The 18,747-nt window shown below is 41.3% G+C and overlaps 2 long non-coding RNA genes across 2 annotated transcripts in view; one reads left to right on the top strand and one right to left on the bottom strand.

The window, feature by feature from the left end:
- Positions 1-843: 843 nt before the first annotated feature.
- The window catches only part of LOC310767181, a 138,160-nt gene continuing 120,256 nt past the window's right edge, over positions 844-18,747 (bottom strand). The window contains exon 3 of the long non-coding RNA XR_014550667.1: positions 844-860. This is a non-coding gene — a long non-coding RNA (uncharacterized lncRNA). The remainder of the gene's footprint in view (positions 861-18,747) is intronic.
- LOC310767241 lies at positions 3,265-7,673 on the top strand. Its single transcript, XR_014550788.1, has 2 exons — positions 3,265-3,567; positions 7,373-7,673. It is a non-coding gene; the product is annotated as an uncharacterized lncRNA (long non-coding RNA).

The following is an 18,747-nucleotide window of genomic DNA, read 5'->3' as shown; positions in this document are numbered from 1 at the left end:
AAAGGAATCAAATTGGACAATGCCAAAGAGGTGGAGGATCAGACCTCAAATGGAAGCCACCAGAGAATGCGGGGAATGGCAAAAATGCTGGTGGTGGTGATGTTAAGGCCAGCTGTGCGCAATGTAGGCCTGGGAATTCTACAGGAGCTCTGTAGGATGGATTTTGTCAAAGCAGTGTGTCACACAAAGCTCTCTGTAATGAAACACACAGCATGGTTGATAGTAAAAGAGGAAATGGAGAAACAGGATCTTCTAGGGGGAAAAGTAGGCCATGTTCAGCTGAAGGAAACATAGAAATGGAGTGTCTACCCACTGTTATTGGAGTAATTGGGGTCCCTGCTGATGGAAAGAGCCTGTTTGAAGTGAGTTTTGTCTTCCCACATTTAGAAACAGATGAGGGCTGCCATTTCCTGGTCTCAGCATGTCCAAGTTGCTTCAAACCAGCAGAGAACAAGCAGTCTCTCTTCACCAAAATGGCTTTGGTTAAGGCTTCGGATGTGATCAGGAAAGAAAATTTCCATAAAAACGTTCAACGCCCTTTGATTTCACCTAAGTCTCCTTGCACAGCTGTTGGCATGCAGTTGTGTTAAACAAAGTCCTCTGATGTTCAGTGTAACATTTGTCAGGTTGAGTCTTAGGTCAGATTCAGCATTCACCCTGCTTCTGCCCATGTCAACAAAGGAGGTTCAAAGACTCTCTCAAGGCAAATCTTTAAAAAAAAGTAGTATCAACACTGACAGCTGGGAAACACTGGCCTGCGAGTGCTCCAATTGGAGAACAGCCTTTACCAAAGGTGTCATGGGTTTTGAAGATGCTCGAACTCAGGACGAAAGGGAGAAACACGCTAAGAGGAAGGCACGCTTGGCAAACCCTCGCCGTGATCAACTGCTGCCAAGGTGATCAGGCTAGGTAGGGGGAGGGACCACCTGCCCACACAATATGGGGAGGATCTTACCTGGGAATCGTCAGTTGGCTCCAGAGCTTCTCCCATCCTACCCACCCTCAGTTAAGCCTTCTTTTGCAGGTTAACCTTTTCTCCACAGGTATGCGGGTGCTACGTCAAGGTCGCTGTTGAAGGGACGGAAAGGAATTCTCCTGCTTTGGCAGGTTTGCCTTTCCCGTAGCAAAACGTCACAACTTTGGTGGTATCAGGCCTTGGGTGGAATCCTTTAGTCTATCTTCCCTAAATGGGGGAGGGTGTGCAGTAGTCACCCATGCCCCCTTCCTCTTTGCAGCAGCGATACCAGGGTTTCCTGTTAAAGGGGTTGTTTGAGGGGAGGCTTTGGCCGTACGCCCAGAGGTTGTCATTGCTCTCCTTTGTGATGGCGGCATAACAGGGGGCGGCCACTCTTTGCTTGAACATATGTTCTCCAGAGCCAGCTCCCCCCCCCCCCCCCCGCACTGGATAACCCTGATGTTCCCCAGATCCCTGGCGGGGGACCGGGATGGATAAACGCCCAATGCCTGAGCCAAGGTCTACCCACATCTGAAACATAATAAAGTTGTGGCCAATTTAATCCCATAGCATGTTGTCTTGAGTCATTATTCCACACGGGGCCGCCCAGGGTTTGGGAGACTCCGCCTGTCCATGCGATGTCCTGCACCTCAGTAGCACCTCACCGCTTGAAAAACTCCAAGCCGAAGTAGATTTCTGTAAATGCCTAGCTCTCTGCATCATCTTTGACACTGTTGTACTGCTTGAGTGTTTATATTTGTCAGCTGCCTCTGCAATGTAAAACAGGAAAGAAATAATGAAAAGGAAAGAAAAATTACTGGAGTAAAAGACAATATGCAGCAAAGAGCAAATACATTACTCACCCCATTGTTAGCTTCAAAAGTGAGTTTTATGTCACTGATATTTCATCCCAAGTGTGTCTCTCAGTGTGTGACTTTTCTATATTATTCTCTGCCTCTTCTTCAGGAAAGCAGAGAATTCCTTCCCAGAGCCTGCCAGACAGCATGACAAGAATAAACAAACCTTGCAGCCAAGGCTGCACTATAATTCACACATTCTCTCTGCCACAGACCTTTGGTTTTAGCTATTTTCTGAGTCAAATGTAATACTTTATTTTTTATTTTTATTTTTAAAGGGGGTTATCTTTTGGTATCAGAAAGCAGGCCACCCTTATTACCTTGATTTCTACTAAGCTAATACAGTGCATGCAAAAATGATGAATAAGCCAGGTTACAGTCATCAGGATGAAACTGGGAAGGCATGAGAGATATAAATCAACTCTCAAAAACCTAGCCATTTAGCATTTTTGCTCTCCTGAAAATATGCCAGAAGATTAAACCTTATTATATTTTTTAAAGAAATGAGAGCAGTGGGGGTAAACTTCGGTCACTTCCTCCTCCTATATGCAGGGGTGTACCTACGGGTTGGCCAAGTTGGTCCCCACCAAGGGTACAGGCCCAAAGAAGGGGTGTGCAAAAATCATGCTTCTCCACTCTGCCTTGGGGTGGCTAGGAGCCTGCCTGCCCATTCACACACTTGCAGGTGGGTGAGTCGAAAAGGCTCCTCTCAGCACTGAAAAGCAATTTTGTGTGTGTGTTTCTGGTCCATGGTCTCTTTCTACTTTGGAAGTGCTGATACAGCTTTTTGCCAAAGGCACAAGGGATGAGGGGGCACCGATACATCTCCATGCCAGGGGCACATGGGAGCCCAGGTATGCCTCTGCTTACATGAGCCAAAAGGCATCATAGCCCCCATATTGGGTTGTGTCCAATTTCAGTCCCACAGAAATTAATGAGCACGACTTATTTAGGTCTGTTAATTTTGATTGGTTTACTCTGAGTGGGACTGACACTGGGTAAAGTAAAAAGGTAAAGGACCCCTGGACGGTTAAGACCAGTCAAAGGTGACTATGGGGTTGCGGAGCTCATCTCACTTTCAGGCTAAGGGAGTCGACGTTTGTCCACAGACAGCTTTCCGGGTCATGCGGCCAGCATAACTAAACTGCTTCTGGCGCAACAGAACACCGTGACAGAAACCAGAGCGCATGGAAATGCCATTTACCTTCCCGCCACAGCAGTACCTATTTATCTACTTGCACTGGTGTGCTTGTGAACTGCTAAGTTGGCAGGAGCTGGGACAGAGGAACGGGAGCTCACCCCATCGTAGGGATTTGAACCACTGACCTTCTGATCGGCAAGCCCTTGAGGCTCAGTGGTTTAGACCACAAGGCCATTGACTTCAGCATAGGCTGCATTAAGAGGAATGAGAGTGGGATAAGAGCGCAGTCTACCAGGTCCATGTTTCTCTGTGCATCAGTTTCAACAACACAGTGGAAGAGCAAGTAGAAGAATGACCAACAGTGGAATGGAACATTGGGTGGAGTTAGAATGAGTGGCAGTTGGAGTGGAAGGAGAGTGGCTGGAAAACAAAGAAATAGGAAATCAGAGAGATAATAAAAGCATATCTGCTATTTAGATTTGCACACTGAGCCTGATGAAGGAATGAGGGATGTCAATATCATCTCCCTCTTGCTGCAACTTGAAAATGATTGGTACACGCCTAATCACATGGTCTCTCTGATGATGCTTCCTATATGTGGGATTCATGGAGATGTAAGAGTTGGGAACCTCAAACAATCCCTGCCCTGGGTCCTATACTTCACTAATGGCAGACCTGCCCAGGCTGGTCAAACGTATTTTGCTGCCTGAGGCAAAACAGCAAATGGCATTCCACCAAATAATGTAGCACCCAAGGCCATTCAAATTATATTGGCACCCAAGGCATAAATTTCCACAAATGTATCTCCCCATCCCTGGCTACACATATGAGTTATGGTGCCAATTGTTTGGAAAATTAGATCATAACTCAAAACTCTATTTACACTGTCAAATTCAATTTAACAAGGGGATGATCACTGTCATTTAGCAAAAGAAAGAAATTTGACAAACATGTTTGTTTTCAATAAGAACGTTAAATCCCTTTCAATCAGCTGCAATAACAAATACGTGCAGAGTCTCATACAGCAGGGTGTTGAAAAGATGGGGTAAATATATCAGTCGTTATAGTGCATGCTCCTTTGAACTAGAGCATGTTAAGCTGTTGACAAATAAAAATAAACAAATCCAAGGTTCATGCACACTCATGTGGGTCTAAGGAGAGTACAGACACACACATATCATTGCACTTCAAGATTCCCCCTGCCTTCATTTCATTCCTTTGCTGCTTGAGGGGGTCTAGAAGGTCAAAGTTTGTTGTGTAAGTTCATTGGGGGAGAGTGGGAGCTCAGCTGTAAAACGTGTGTTATACGAGGAGGTCCTAGATAGGCCTATCTGTTTATTTCAGTGGTGTGTATTGAAAATTTTCATCGGGGAACAGTTAGGGCCAGAGTCTCCAGCTTGTGAGGGCGATGGGTGTGTATGTGTGACGTTGCATGGGTAAACATCACACTGCCATCCCTATGCTGGCCAGAAGCTTCCTGCATTTGGGGAAGGTGGTGCCAGGCCTCTGACAGGATGCTGGAGCCCTCCTGCCTCCTTCCCAAAGCTAGGTGGGTTTTGGGAAGCTGATGGGAGGGGTCTTGGACCCATCAGAGCATCACACCTCCCTAATAATAATAATAATAATAATAATAAACAAATAAATAAATAAATTTTTATTTATACCCCACCCTTCCCGGTTCAGAAAACCGGGCTTAGGGCGGCTAACAACAAATTTAAAACACCTAATTGATGCCACAAAAACCAGCATAAAATACAGTATAAAATGTGAATAACAATAAATTCAGAATTGAAAAATCAATTTAGGAGGGAAATCCATCCAATAAACATCAGATGATCACCAGGGCAAGCTGGCTCATTTAGTCCTATTTGGGCCAGCGAGGAGACCAGGGGAGAATTAGCTGTGGGATCCCAGAGCGGGTAACCTTCATAAAAAGGGGAGGGGGAGGGGAGGAAAGGGAATAAAAGATCAGGCTAAGTTCAAATCGAAAGCCAGGCGGAATAGTTCTGTCTTACAGGCCCTGCGGAAGGAAGTTAAATCCTGCAGGGCCCTGGTCTCATGGGACAGAGCATTCCACCAGGTCGGAGCCATCACTGAGAAGGCCCTGGCCCTGGAGGAGGATAATCTGACTTCCTTAGGGCCCGGGACCTCTAAACTATGATTATTCACGGACCTTAAGGTCCTCTGTGGGGAATACCAGGAGAGGCGGTCCAGTAAATACGAGGGCCCTATGCAAGACAGAAGCTTCCTGGACTTTGGGAAGGAGGTGCCAAGGGCACATTTAGGGGACTACCCTAGACCCCCTAGACCACCGATTGCACACTACTGGTATATTTATAGAAAGTCCACAAGCAATGGTTCTTTCCAGTTGTTGTTCCCCTGACATCTCTAGTCTGCCTGCACACAGTCCTCACCTAGTCATCCATGTGGGGACAATCCCATTAAATGCAACCATGCATTCATAAAATCATACAGCCTATTCCTAGACTGTGTCTAGGATTTGACTGTGCAATTTTAGCAAGAACACTTAGAAAGGTTTGTACATGCAGCCATATTTGGATGGGGCATCCTTCTAGAGATGTCTGGGCCTTCACCCCGCATAAACAGCATGCTGGAATGGAGTATCCCGAGAGAAGGCTTGACTGGTTGGCTGAGACAATGAACAGATGTGCGCCGCATTGCAAAGGGTGATGTGTGTGTTTTGGGTTTTTTTGCAGCTCCCACTTGTAGACTATTCATGAACTGTCAACGGCACAGTATGTACAATTTTATGTAAAGTATTGAGATCCTCTTAAGCTGATCAAAATACAGGCAGTGAGAAAAGGAGAAATAGTAATCAGCACAAATAGTAAAAGTGCAAGCGTTCAAAGTGGAAAATGAGAGGTGAGAAATGAAAATGGGCTTTTGGTTTTGTAAAATACTGCACCGAGACAGGCAGAGTGAGCAGGCATGTTGAAACCATCTGGATCACATTTGTTGGTAAGGGAGGGAGAGAAGATTAATTTACTTCTGCTCAGATGTAGCAAAATTAATCTTAATTGGGTTCTTTTGTCATTTGATAGAGTCCATATGGTTTCAGTAATATACATTCATTAGTTCTTAAGGTTTATTCCTGCTTTAGAGCAAACTTTAGAGCAGTTGTGTTCTTGGTAGTTAAACACTGACATTCTCAAGAAGTTGAGCAGAATATTAGCTCAGCTCATAAAGATGCCAACTATTCTTCTAATGCTCTTGGATCCCTTCATATTCCACTTCAGCAATGTGCATGGTGCTTTATATTTTTTTTTAAAAAAAGTCAAGACAAGTCCCTCACATTTTAAAATAGAGAAATACATTATTTTATGTCATTCAATCTCAGAAAAGTCAGGAAACTACCGTTTGTGAGGTGATGAGGGTAACTGGGAAGCAATTCACTTCACCACAGCAAATTACAATTCCCAGGATTCTCCAGAAGAATGCCTATTAAATCCATAAACCAGGAAACACTTATAGTGGCATGGCCAGAGAGAGATAGGAAAATGTTCACCAATATTTTCATCATGACCACCCATCATTATATGCTCGTGGTGCAGTGGAGGAGAGAATTTTCTGTTCTCCCAAGACATGTAGATGCCATATTCAGAAAGAGATCGCAAAGTGATTGCCCTAAACCTGCAAATGACTGGTCAGTGACTGATTCAAGGTATGGTCATTTTAGCAGCACAGTAGACCCTCTAGAGAAGTGTTTCCAAACCTGGGGTCTCCAACTGTTGTTGGACTACAACTCCCATCATCCCTAACTAGCAAGACCAGTGGTCAGGGATGATGGGAATTGTAATTCAAAAACAGCTGGAGACCCAAGGCTGGGTAACACTGCTCTAGACTAGAGGGTGTTGCTTTTCAGCTCCCACCAATCCTGGCAGACTGTAAGTTCTCCATGCAGTAACAGAAGATATATCTTCTTAGTAAATAGAATCTTTCATATTGCTAATTTTGTATTTTTCAGTGTTAAGAAGCACTAACAGAATTTCAACAGCTATTTTAATTATATTATTGACTGCTGTCTCATACTGAATACTCAAATATTATTCAATATTTTCAATAATATGCTTTTAGGATTCACAGTTATGCCATTTCCCTGCAAGGAAGAGGGAAAAAAAACTGGAAAGAAAATTTGAGGCAATAAGGATTTAATAGCTGGCACCTATACATATTCTTCCATTTGTGTCTGAAGATCTCATCCTGTATTTTTTGATGAAATGTTTCATTGTCTGCATGTCCTGTATTGTTTGGTGAATTGGATTATTGTTCACATCACGGCCTTTGCATGTAATTACTCTGCGGCCTCAGCTTGTATCTCTTGTATCTGTTTATATCAATATTACTTTTTAACTGAGTTCCTGCGACTTGGTCTCTCTCTTTTTTTACTTCTCCCTACAGGGCACTATCACATTTACTTTTGAGTGTATTTTTCATAAACAAGCTAGACGCAGCTCAAGCACCAAAGTAATTCTAACAACAGCAATGGAAGATACTTCAGAGGATGCAAGAGATGAGTTATACGGCAAATTAAAGCCATCATGTTTCTATGATATGCAAGAAAACAGATGCTAAAATTAATTTGGTTCCTGAAGCAGAGTGTAATTAAGACGTACCTGCTTTGTGTGCAGGTTAAAAAACAACCAACCCACCTCAAATCAAATGGCAATAAAAATGCAATGAAGCCTGCTTTTCCAAATTACCTCTAAGTTTTTGGCTGTAAATACTTCTGCTAAAGAATCACACTCTTTTTCTTCTCATGTTTTTCTGGATCACCCAACAACTTTTGCTCTCCGGGTGTCATTATGGCATTCACTACTCCATTTCAGAGTTCGGTGGGGGAACAGCGTTAAAACACATCCCAAACGAAAAACAATCAGCCCAAGGCATTTAGGCAGCCGGATTTTAGTCAAGCACCTGAAGGAATACAATGTTGTGGAGTGACAGATCTCATTTGGAGGGGCATTCCAGAGGGTCGGTGCCATTACTGAAGAGGCCCTGCTGCTAGAAAAAGGGATCAACTCTTCTACACAGCATTGAATTGCTGAACTGAGATGAACTCACCTGTGGGGTGGGGTGGGGTGCTATACAGGCAATGGAATGAGCATTGAGCCCGATCACTATCAGTGGTTCCAGCCCTTTCCCAACATTAGTTATGCTTTTCACCAACCTTCTTCATATTTTCATCTGTTTTCGAAAGTCTATGTTTGCAAAGAACTAGAGGCAACTTTGGGACGCAGGTGGCGCTGTGGGTTAAACCACAGAGCCTAGGACTTGCTGATCAGAAGGTCGGCTGTTCGAATCCCCGCGACGGGCTGAGCTCCCATTGCTCGGTCCCAGCACCTCCCAACCTAGCAGTTTGAAAGCACGTCAAAGTGCAAGTAGATAAATAGGTACTGCTCCGGATGGAAGGTAAACGGCATTTCCGAGTGCTGCTCTGGTTCGCCAGAAGCGGCTTAGTCATGCTGGCCACATGACCCAGAAGCTGTACACCGGCTCCCTCGGCCAATAAAGCGAGATGAGCGCCGCTACCCCAGAGTCGGTCATGACTGGACCTAATGACCAGTTGTCCCTTTACTTTTAGAGGCAGTTTTTAATAATAATAATAATAATAATAATAATAATAATAATAATAATAATAATTTATTAGTTTTTGATTACAATAATCCAGTAAAAGCCTCATTATAACAATGCCAAATTATAATACCATTAATAATGCCAATTATTCAAAAGCCAAATTATACAATTTAGGTGGCCCCCCACGTGCTGGAATTGATGGTTAGATGATTTACTTTATTTCTATGTTCCAAAATCTTATAAATTTCCATTACTCTCCCATCAGAACTAGAGACAGTTTTTAAAAGGCTTTTTAAAAGAAAAAAAAATATTAAAAGAAACCAAACTTCCAGTCCTACTGATTTTAAGGGAAGAGAATGACGCCTATGCTTTTCTTTTGAATTCCAATCCATAGATCAGAAAACTACTTAGTTCACATCATAATGGCTAAAGTTGGAGAAGATTGCCTTAAAGTTCACAACATTAAAACAAGTTTGGATTGCATTTTACTGTTGACCATGCAGAAGTCCCGGCACACTGATCTGAGAACAAGTCCCATTGAATCTAGTGGGTCTGACTTCTGAGTAGACCTGTACAGTATTGAACTGTTCTTTTTAGTACTGCATAGTACTGTTAGTTAAGATAGATCATAATTAATGATACCCCTTTCACCTGAGAATAGGACAAACTCACACTGTTTGACCTTCTCTTCCATGGGTAAATCTATTAGGGAAATATGTGAGTAGAAAAAGCTGAAGTTAAATCAGAGTTTATTAAAATGTCAAAGATATGGAGGAAATATATTTAAAAGAAAAGGTTTAAAGTTTAATTATTGCTCTGTTATATTTTAGCAATCGTTTCAAGTCTTGGGAGTTGTAATAAGAGAAAAACTGGTTTAAATTCCATATTCATAAGTATTATTTATATTTTAAATAGTACTTGAGCCTCGGAAAGATCAATAAAATGGCAATTTATACAGATACATAGACTTGCATAAGACTATTATTCAGCTTTGCAATTCCCTCTTGTTAACTGCAGAAGTCTCTAGAGATAATAATGTTACAACAAAGTTTGTGATATGGCTATTCAGCATTATTATCGAGGCCCAAACAATATTAGTTCATTAATCACATGACTTTTAAGCAATTTAGTCAAGATAAATTTATGAAAACAGACTTCCACTGGATCCTGATTCAGAATTTCCACTATCACCACTTGCTGAGGAATGTGTGGAAAGGAAAACTCACTCTTTACTGCTGAATCAGAACAAATGCTAATCCATAGAAAACCCACTTGACATTTGCTCTGATTTAATGGTAAAGAGCAGGTTTTCTCCAGGAAAAACTATGGGGCAAACAGAAGTTTGGACAAGCCCATAGTTCTGTTGGTATTTTGTGAGCGTTCGTGAAATATTTGGGAGACTCATTCAAATTGTCATTTTAAAAATTAAACAAAATGTGGAATTCTAAACAATGATGTACACTGCTAAACAGTTGTGCTGGATCAATGCTACCATGATGAGATTTCCTCCTCTATGTGTACAATCCCCAAATCTGGTCTGGAGTGTTGGGGAATCTCTAGAACAAGGAGAAATCCTTGCAATTATGGAACCATCTGCTTATTGCTATGTTGAATACAACCAAGAGCATTTGGGAAAGAGCAAAATATAAATAATATCCGTAGGCACATGGCAATGTTTCCAGCCTTTATCTAGTATGAAAGTCCCATGCCCATCTCTCACAGTGGCTTCCAGAGACCATGTTTCATGCACACAGGCTGTTCAAGCTCAGAAGCCAAGAAGAGCCGTTCTAGATCAGAACAACAACCTGCCTAGTTAGCATGCACATCTACCTGAGGGCTGTCTCAACAGCTGTCAGGGACTGGGCAGAGGAGGAATGATGGAGACCACCTCCCCAGCCTGACCCTTCCAGAGAAGAAGAAGACAGTTCAGAATTACAACAGGGGTTTGAGGGAGATCACAGCTCAGAGGTAGATGAGGGGGAAAGCTGGGAAATAATGGGAGAGGAGGAGGAGGCAGAGCAGGAGCAGCTGGCTGACACGTTATCACTAGAAAGAATTCCAGATGCTCCATCTCCCAGAACCTAACCTGGCGAGCCTTAAAAATAGGTCCCAGAAGCAAATGGCCCTCAGCGCCACCTGTAGAAGGGATGACGAATGAGGAAGAGGGAGAGAAGGGGAGGGGAGATTTAATCAAGGCAACGCCATTATTCCAAGAGGCTGCAGTCCCAAGCCTCTCTCTGTAAATATTGAATAAAAGGCAGATGGTAAGAACTTTTCCATGTCTTATCCGTTCCTGGCAACCTGCCGTGGGTGTTGGATCCTCTGACATCTGACAATAGCAGGCATTAAAAGGTGAGGTTTGGAAAGGGATAAATCATATTTATGATAAATGTGTAAAAATGCTGAGTTGAGGATCTGAGAAGCCTTGAGCAAACCTAAATAGCAGATACCTGTCATTTCGCTCTGCACTTCCTGCTCTTCTGCCTCACCAAACAGGCTGTACGAGCCCTTAGATGGACTACAATAAGATGACAAAATCAGCCCATCGGTATGTTGGGCATTGTTCAGGGCTGTTCCGTTCTTCTTGCCCCATCATGTCAACAAGATCTGCTCTTCGATCAAACAGTGCTTGCTTTCCTAATAATATCACCGGGCATCAGGTTGGCCACTGTGAGAACAAAATACTGAACTAAATGGAAGTGAAAGAGAGTTTTCCTTCTAGACTTCAGCACAAAAAATAAACTATTTTTATTCTATTCATTCTGCTCTGTATACATGGAATAAGAAACAAACTGGAGAAGGGATACTTTATACTAAATTCTCTGATTTAAGGAAAAAAGCTACATTGCAGACAGGATGAATTACCCTAGAAATCAGCAGTTCCAGAAACACATGCTGCTCAGTATGAATAAAAAGGAAAAAAAGAACTGCGAAAGTCCAGTATTAAACTCTGCTGGTAATGAGGCCGTATAAATCACATAACTCACTGTGTCAGAATAAAACAAGAGCAATTTCAAGATTACTCATACAATTCAATAAGTTCCAGATCGGCCCCAAATCAAATTCACCTACAAACTGGAAAAAAGGATGTTGAACAGCAAATACTGGTTATTTTTTTCCCAATCAGGGAAACAGATGGAGCCACATAGCAGCCTAGCAACATTCATTTAGCAAGAGAAACAACATCAGAAACAGAAACTAGGCTACCATGTATTCTGAAGGAAGGCTATTAACTGCCAGTGAAGATAAGGGGAGATCTCTCAACTTTCACCACTACAGCACCTTCAATGACAACTTAACCCTCCTAGACCTGCTGGAGTCATCTCCGTTGGGTTGCCATATAGTGAAAAAGTATATGAAGTTGCCTTATACTGAGAAAAAGAACATGGGCCTGTGTAGTGAAGTCTGGACCTCGCAGACTAGTGTGTGAATTGGAATTTAGCCACTCAAGGCTTTTGCATTTCCTGGAAGCTCCAATACAGTTCTTGGCTCAAAAATATGTCAAAATATATTCCCAAATTTCACATGTTGAGAGGAAATATATTGTAAACATATGTGTTTAGCTGCATCTTTAAATGTTTGTTTTCAGCTGAATTAAAAAAAAAAAAGATTAATGGGGAAATGAATGTGAAAATCATACAGAATGGAAATAGAATAATTCTATACATGACGCGGGTGGCGCTGTGGGTTAAACCATTAGCACCATTAGCGCCCCCCGATTCAGCGAGGGAGCCCCGCAAGGGGTTCCGGAGCGTAACGGGAGCGGCGCGGTGCTATGAGTCGACTGCTGCTTCTGCGGGGTGAAGCCGCGTAGCTGTTGCCGGAGAGCGCTGACCTTTTTCCTGTGAAAATTTGGCTGCTAAACGACTATCCGTGAGTAGGTGATTTTAAAAGAACTGGATTTGAAGAGAAAAATTTGAGAATTTGGCACTGAAGCGGGAAGGTGTAAACAGGAAGTCCGCCTTTCCGCTTTGTGAAAGATCAAAGCAAAGATGTTCCTACACTAGTACTTCAAAGTGGTGACTTAAGAACTTTAAATTCAAGCATTAGAACGAAAGAATTCCCCCCCCCCCCAAGATCAGGAGAGGGGGGAAAGAAAGGAAAGTGACTTTATTTCTTCTGGGAAATTTAATAATAAAGCTGTCTTTTGAAATCCCTGGGAACGGACTGCCAGGTGTATGAGGACTGTGACATTTGGACTTGCACTACCTATGAACATTGCTACATTTAAGATTTAACTCTGCAAGGGGATACATTTGAGAGTCTTCTTTGGATTGGAAACTGTTGCTTGTTTATATTGGAGGGGACATGGAAACTTAGGAAAGTACTTTGTTACTGTGAACTTTATGGCTGCTACAGTGTCCCCCTAGAGGACTATTGAAGAGTGCATCTAGCTGGGGAAATTTTCCATTGCTGACATTGGGGAATTTCCACAGTAAAGCCAGACCGTGGGACTGACCTTGACTGAAAGATAAAAAGGGGATGACTGAACAAAGAGCAACAAGATCCAAGGGCAGAGTGCAACAGTCTAGTACAGTCTCCCAGCAACGTAGAGCATCTGTACCCGGCCTCCCTGTGACTCAGGAGGAAGATTCGGGGCAAACCGAGATAAAAGGAATGGCCTCAGAAGGGGAATTTACATCTGTACTGAATAAAATTTATGAGAAATTGGAAGGCCTAAGTAAACAGGTCTCAGACCAATCAACTAAAATTGAAGGGAACACAGCCAGTATTAATTCAAATACAAAAGCTATTGAAAAATTGCTGGAGGAATCTGCGTCTACTAGAAAAATAGCCGAGGAAGCAAAAGAAAAAGTTGTGGCTGTAGAGGAAGAAATTAAACCTATGCGTAAACAGATTGGGGATCACCAGGCTTTATTGTCTATGATCGAATTGAAAGAAAAACAGACAAACCTGAGGATCAGAGCCGTGCCGGAACTTGAAAAGGACAATTTGAGTGATTATCTTACACAGGAATTTGTGAAATTTTGGAATTTGGAGCTGGAAAAAGATTTTAAGATAGTGAGCGCTTTTAGACTTGGAAGAGGGGGGAGGAAAAACAGGGTGAGAGACTGTTTGGTGACCCTCCGTTCGAAGGAAGAGAGGGATAAAATATTGAGTGCACACTTTCAGAAGACCTTAGAGATCAACGATTCCAGAGTTGAGATTTTTAAGGATATACCGAAATATCTCTTGGACTTGAGAACCAATTACGGAGACTTGGTGGCCCTACTGAGAAGAAACTGCATAGCCTTTAGATGGGAATTCCCCCAGGGACTGTCTTTTACCTTTAAAGGGAAAAAGTTTAGAATCAGATCAGTGGAAGACAAGGAAAGATTTTTGAGAGATTTTGAAGAAGACTTACAAAAAGAAGCGACAGAAGTGCCAAGAGACCAGAGACCAGGAGTTTTAGACATAGCACCACCACCCTTGGGACCTGACAAATCAAAAAGAAAGATACCACCGCAAGAACTGGACGAGCTTTTGGGAGCAGTTGGAGGAAACTAAAATAAACACATCATGTCTCTGCAATTACTAAGTTGGAATATTCACGGTTTTAACTCTCCGGAGAAGAGGAGGAAAGTATTTCATATATTGAAAAAGGAACAATTGGACTTAATTTGTTTACAGGAAACCCATGTGGTAAGGCTTCATAGAAAAGTCCTTATTAATAAAAGATTGGGCCAAGAATTTATTTCATCGGACAAAGTCAAAAAGAGAGGAGTTGTTATTTATGCTAAAGAAAGCCTATCACCGAAATTTGTTTTTAAAGATGAACAAGGAAGGTTTGTTGCAATTGAGATTCAATCACAAGGTGAAAAATATTTGATCGTAGGAGTGTATGCACCAAACGAGGGGAAGTCTGAATTTTTTAAGAAATTGCATGAGACATTGTTGGACTATCTGGACTATAACATCATTATGATGGGAGACATGAACGGGGTGGTATCTACAAACATGGACAAGTCGCAGAGACAGGTGGTAACTAAAGATGGCAGATTACCAAAAACCTTTTTTGAATTGGCTGACAATATGGACTTGATTGACATTTGGAGAACTAAGAACCCCCTGGGAAGAGAGGGAACATTCTTCTCTGAAGCCAATATGACCTGGACAAGAATTGACCAAATATGGATAACTAGAGGACTGGCACCTAAGACACGAAAAGTGGAAATTTGCCCAAAAACTTGCTCCGACCATAATGCAGTGAAGATGGAGATGAAACTAACGCCAACCGGTTCCTACAGATGGAGGATGAATGACACCCTATTCAGAGACCAGGAGGTGATTAAGAAGGCCCAAAAAACTTTGAGAGATTACTTTGAGATAAATCTGAACACTACGGTTGAAAAAAGGACAATCTGGGACGCAGGCAAAGCGGTTATGAGAGGGTTTTTGATCCAACAGAATGTAATAAAGAAGAGAACCCAAAATGAGAAAAAAGAAAAAATTTTGGAAAAAATAAAAGAAGGAGAGAAGAAATTAAGAGCAAAACCAAAATCGCAAGAGATTCTGAGAGAAATTAAGTTATATCAAGTACAGTATATGAAAATGATAAATCAGGAGGTGGAATGGAAAATTAAGCAGATGAGACAAAAGTCATTTGAATCGGCCAATAAATGTGGGAAACTGCTAGCATGGCAGATGAAGAAAAGACAGAAATTAAATACTATTACAAATTTGGAGGTAAATGGAAAGATCATACAGAATCCATTGGAAATTAAAAACTGCTTCCAGAGATATTTTAAACAACTATATACACAAGGGCCACAGAAAGAGGCTGAGCTAGACCAATTTCTGAGGAAAAATGGACTACAAAAAATCTCTCAAGAAAAAAAGACAATGTTGAGTGATAAAATTACAGAACAGGAAGTGGAGGGTGCCATTCAGAATATGCAGCTGGGTAAATCTCCAGGACCAGATGGTTTAACCTCCAAATATTATAGGGTTTTGAAAGATTGGTTAATTCAGCCACTAAAGGAGGTCTGCAATGAGATCTTAGAGGGGAAAAAGGCACCGGAGTCGTGGCAGGAAGCCTATATTACACTTATACCGAAAACTGAGTCTGAAAAGACGCAACTTAAGAACTACCGCCCCATATCCCTGCTTAATGTGGATTACAAAATATTTGCTGACATTTTGGCTAATAGGTTAAAAAAAGTACTATTGGAAGAGATCCATAAGGACCAAGCTGGTAGACACTTGTCGGACAATACGAGGAATATAATTAACATTTTGGAGAAGCTGCAAGTGAACATAAATACCAAAGCAGTTTTAATTTTCATAGATGCGGAGAAAGCCTTTGATAATATTTCTTGGTGTTTTATGAAGAAAAATCTTCAGGGGATGGGGGTGGGCCAAGGGTTTGAGAATGGTATAAGTGCAATTTACTCAGAACAAAAGGCTAAACTAATTGTTAACAATGTGGTGACAGAGGAATTTAAGATAGAGAAAGGTACACGACAAGGCTGCCCAATTTCCCCATTGCTCTTTATTTCAGTCCTGGAGGTATTATTGAACATGATTAGAAGGGACCGTTTGATTAAAGGTATTCAGGTCGGAGCCAAGCAATACAAATTGAAAGCATTTGCAGATGACCTAGTTTTAACATTATAGGAGCCAGAATCTAGTTCGAAAAGGGTTTTGGAATTGATTCAAGAATTTGGTCAGGTGGCTGGTTTTAAATTGAACAAGTCAAAAACCAAAGTTCTTGAGAAAAACTTAACACCGATTGAGAAAGAAAGGTTTCAGAAGGAGACGGGCTTAACAATAGTAAAGAAAGTGAAATATTTGGGGGTTAACATGACTGCTAAGAACTTAAACTTATTTAAAGACAACTATGAGAAATGTTGGTTAGAAGTGAAGAAAGATTTAGAGATATGGTCAAACCTGAAGCTTTCCCTGTTGGGTAGAATTGCGGCTATTAAGATGAATGTATTGCCAAAGATGTTATTTTTGTTTCAATCTTTGCAAATTTTGGACAAGATGGACTGTTTCAAGAAGTGGCAGAGAGATATATCTAGATTTGTCTGGCAGGGCAAGAAGCCTAGAATAAAATTTAAAATACTAACTGATGCTAAAGAAAGAGGCGGATTTGCCCTGCCAGACCTGAAACTTTATTATGAATCGGCCGCATTTTGTTGGCTGAAAGAATGGCTGCTTCTTGAGAACACAGACATTTTGGACTTAGAAGGTTTCAATAACGTTTTTGGGTGGCATGCATATTTGTGGTACGACAAGGTCAAAGCTCATAAAGCATTCAAAAACCATATTGTCAGGAAAGCATTGTTTAATGTTTGGCTAAGATATAAAGACTTACTGGAGAATAAAACCCCAAGGTGGTTGTCACCAATGGAAGCAAAGGCACTGAAAAAGTCCAATATGGAGGCCAAATGGCCGAAATATTGGGAAATATTGGAACAAGAAGGAGATAAATTGAAATTGCAGAGCTTTGAGAAATTAAAAGATAAGGTGCGAGATTGGCTGCATTATTTTCAAATAAGAGAGGCCTATAATTTGGATAAAAAAATAGGCTTCCAGGTGGAAAAATCAAAACTGGAAACTGAATTGTTAGAACCCAAAACTAAAACACTTTCAAGAATGTATAACTTGCTGCTAAAATGGAACACGCAGGATGAAACAGTTAAATCTGCTATGATTAAATGGGCACAAGATGTTGGTCATAACATCATGTTTGCTGACTGGGAACAGTTGTGGACCACAGGTATGAAGTTTACGGCATGTAATGCCCTAAGAGAGAATATTATGAAAATGATATACAGGTGGTACATGACACCAGTCAAGCTTGCAAAAATCTATCATTTGCCCGATAATAAATGTTGGAAGTGTAAAGAAAATGAAGGAACATTTTTTCACCTTTGGTGGACGTGCCCAAAGATTAAGGCTTTCTGGGAGATGATCTATAACGAAATGAAAAAAATATTTAAATATACATTCCTTAAGAAGCCAGAGGCCTTTCTCTTGGGCATGGTCGGCCAAATGGTGCCAAAGAAGGACAGAACTTTCTTTATGTATGCAACAACAGCAGCAAGAATTCTCATCGCAAAGTATTGGAAGACACAAGAGCTACCCACCCTGGAAGAGTGGCAGATGAAGCTGATGGACTATATGGAATTGGCGGAAATGACTGGCAGAATCCGAGACCTGGGAGAAGAGTTGGTGGAAGAAGACTGGAAGAAATTTAAAGACTATCTTCGGAAATACTGTAAAATTAATGAATGTTAAAATTATGCTTGGATTGGTAATAAGTGGTAACTAGTGACAAAAGTTAATAAGATTATGTAAAAAATGTATTGATGAATGGTTGGAAATATTGAGGTATAATATGTCATGACACAAAGTCAAGATATTTGAAAAAGGGTAAGAATTTGCTGAATTAAGTATGAAAATGGGAACACAAAAGGGGGGAGGTGTGAGGAGGTCAAGGATACAAGCATATGACTTTGAGGATATTGAGAAAAATGGATTTGTTTTATCTTTTTAATTTCTTTTTTTTTCTTATTTAGTTGTTTTTTGTGTATTTTGTGCGTTTTCTTTTTTGTATTGTCTATTTTTTTCTGTGGTTTTTCTTTTTTTTTTTATTCTGTAAATTTTTATTTTTTTTTCTCTTGTAAAACTCTAATAAAAATTTATTTAAAAAAAAAAAAAATAAACCACAGAGCCTAGGACCTGCTGATCAGCAGGTCAGTGGTTCAAATACCCATGACGGGGTGAGCTCCCGTTGATCTGTCCCTGCTCCTGCCAACCCAGCAGTTCGAAAGCGCATCAAAGTGCAAGTAGATAAATAGGTACCGCTCCAGCGGGAAGGTAAACGGCGTTTCGTGCGTTTCGTGCACTGCTCTGGTTCGCCAGAAGCGGCTTAGTCATGCTGGCCACATGACCTGGAAGCTGTATGCCGGCTCCCTCGGTCAATAAAGCGAGATGAACGCCACAACCCCAGAGTCAGCCACGACTGGACCTAATGGTCAGGGGTCCCTTTACCTTTTATACATGTCTATTCAGAAGTTATGTTGCATTCAGACAGCACTTTATTCCATTTTCTTGACAAACTTAGAAATCTAACGGAATCTAGTGGAACTTTGGCACTCACTTCTGTGTTGATCATTTCCAGAAGAAAAAATAATAATCTGATTGTGACCCCGTTAATTTGGCAATTCACTTGAATTTTGTGTTGGCAT

Source organism: Podarcis filfolensis, assembly GCF_964270895.1.
Source record: "Podarcis filfolensis genome assembly, chromosome: 7".
Taxonomy (NCBI): Eukaryota; Metazoa; Chordata; class Lepidosauria; order Squamata; family Lacertidae; genus Podarcis; species Podarcis filfolensis.
Note: the sequence above shows the minus strand (reverse complement) of the source record. Positions and strands in the feature narration are given on the sequence as shown.